The sequence below is a fragment of the Penaeus monodon genome, unplaced genomic scaffold (genome assembly GCF_015228065.2).
Source record: "Penaeus monodon isolate SGIC_2016 unplaced genomic scaffold, NSTDA_Pmon_1 PmonScaffold_6506, whole genome shotgun sequence".
In the NCBI taxonomy this organism is placed as follows: Eukaryota; Metazoa; Arthropoda; class Malacostraca; order Decapoda; family Penaeidae; genus Penaeus; species Penaeus monodon.
In genome coordinates this window covers 5,001-7,500 of record NW_023661558.1, presented here as the reverse complement: position 1 = coordinate 7,500, position 2,500 = coordinate 5,001, and positions in this window count along the sequence as shown.

The window sequence follows — 2,500 nt, the reverse complement described above, 5'->3', positions numbered from 1 at the left end:
GAAAAGTGTTAGTGCAAGGACACAGCCTTGCCTCACCCCTGAATTAACAGGGAAGAAGTTCGACATACCCCCACCACACTTTACAGCACTTTCAGTACCAGTATAGAGGCTTGCTATCAGGCCAATAATCTGTGTTGGAATTCCCCTGAGCCTCAGGATCTCCATAGCGATTCCGATGTACCGAGTCAAACGCCTTCTTGAGGTCGATGTAGGCTGCAAGCAACCCACGACCAAACTCATGACGGCATTCCACAATTACTCGAAGCGCTAGTATACGGTCTATTGTGAACATGCCAGGAGTAAATCCAGACTGCTCCGGTCTCTGATGCCTCAGTAGTGGTTGCGGATCCGTTTCAGAAGAATGTGGGCGAGAACCTTGCCTGGTATGCTGAGCAGTGTAATGCAACAGTAGTTGCTACAGTCCCAACAATCCCCTTTCCCCTTCCAGAGAGGGATGACCACGCCCCTCAGCAGGTCAGGGGGAATGGTTACCAGACTGCCAATGGCAGTCAGGACTGTATGCAGGCCCCAAGCCATAGGTTCACCCACAGCCTTTAGCAGTTCAGCAGGATATCATATATGCCTGCAGCTTTCCCACTCTTCAGCTTGGAAAATCGCCAGCCTAACCTCTGATAGGGTAGGAGGTTCCTTGCTGATGGGTGGGTCCGGCACAGGCACTGCGACATCGCTTGCATCCAAGCTAACTGTTGTAGGGTCCACCTGGTACAACTGTTCAAAATACCAGCCTAACGTTCACGAACCCCAACATGATCTGAGATGATCCGTCCATCCACTGATCGGACTGCAGTCATCTGTGAGGAGGACTTAGGGTTCAGTTTTCTCAGGGCTTGGTAGGCAGGGCGAAGGTCATTTACCAAGAAATGGCCTTCGACCTCCTCAGCAAGATTCCTGATGCCCTACGCACCATGGAGCGACGCAAGACTTGATTCCCATTCAGCCAAGCCTTGCGACACGCTTCATTGGCCTCTAATGTCTCCAGGGAGATGGTATTCTGCCTTGTCCTTGGGCGTACGCCAATGGACTCCTGAGATGCTTCGAGTGTTACGCGCTTGAAGAACTCCCACAGAGCAACTGGGTCCGTCAGGTTGCTGGTTTCTGTGAATCGGTCAGAGACTGCCGTGGTGAACCCACAGGCACACTCCACCTCCCTTAGTCTTCCAAGTGAAACACTTAGGGTGGCCACTGGAGGGACGGGGAGTTTTGAAGTGGACCCGCAGGGTAGCCAAAAGCAGCCTATGGTCGGTGCCACAGAACTCAGCACTCCGGTAAACCCTGCAGTTCTGGAGGATCCTCCATCGCGTGCTAACAAGAATGTGGTCGATCTCCTTGGCCACAGTACCCGTATCGCTGTACCAAGTCCAGCGATGCGGGTTGGAGCGCTGGTACCAGGAGCCAAAGATCCTCATTTTCTGGGACCTAGCAAAGTCCTGGAGAAGGAGGCTATTCTTGCTGCTGGGATCAGCTCCTGAGCTATGGGGGCCGACAGACATCTCGTAGCCAGCTCGGTCACAGCTGGATACCGCATTGAAGTCGCCCAGAACAATGCGAATGTCTCGCCGGGGGCAAACATCTGCCACAGATGCGAGTTTGGCGTAGAACACCTCTTTCACATCGATTTTATATACATCGGTAGGAGCGTATACAGCAATAAGAGACAAGAAGCCAAAAGCATGCTTCAGTCTCAATGCCATGATACGCTCATCAACCGGTGTCACCTCGACTACCGCAGGCTGAAGTCGACTGGAGATGGCTATGGCTACACCCTGGCAGTGGTGACCATCGCTGCGGCCCGACCAGTAGTAGGTGTAACCACCCACACTGATCGTGCCACTAGCAGGTCTTCTCACCTCTGAGAGGGCAGCCACCTCAACTCCCAGTCGCTTCAATTCCCACGATACCAGAGGTAACCGCTCATCCTGCCGCAAGGACCGGATGTTCCAAGTGCCTACCCGGAAAGCACGCCTGAGATTAAGCCTCGGGTGGTCACTCCGGGTGCACGCCACCTCTGCCGCCCCCGCCGACACAGCCCTAAATATAGGGGGTCGGCAGGCTGTGGGACCACCTATCCACCTGTAGGGTTCCCGAAGGCTTTCCCCCACAAGCTTCATGGTGGGTTGGCGCCTGCCGGGGCGCAGGCGGGACGAGTAACTCCCGTTCCAATCCTGCACCCCGACATTTGCCCTCCCAGCGGGACCCACAGCCCGCCTTACTTGCTGGGTGGGAGGGACAACACCCCTCCCCCCAGCATTTCCATTTACATATGACGTTGCCAGAGGGTCATTCTGGGGGGAGGAGGACTGGCAAGGCCCACCTCCCCTGAGCCACCCCATTACCCCAGGGTGGCTAGGGGGCAGGAGTTGGTACGAAGCCAGAGCGTGTCCACACGCCGGTGGGCCATAACTCCATACCTCTGGGGCCTCCTGCTGCTCCGAGATCCCCCACAGATTTAGCCTGGGACCGCAAGGTGCCCACTTACCCA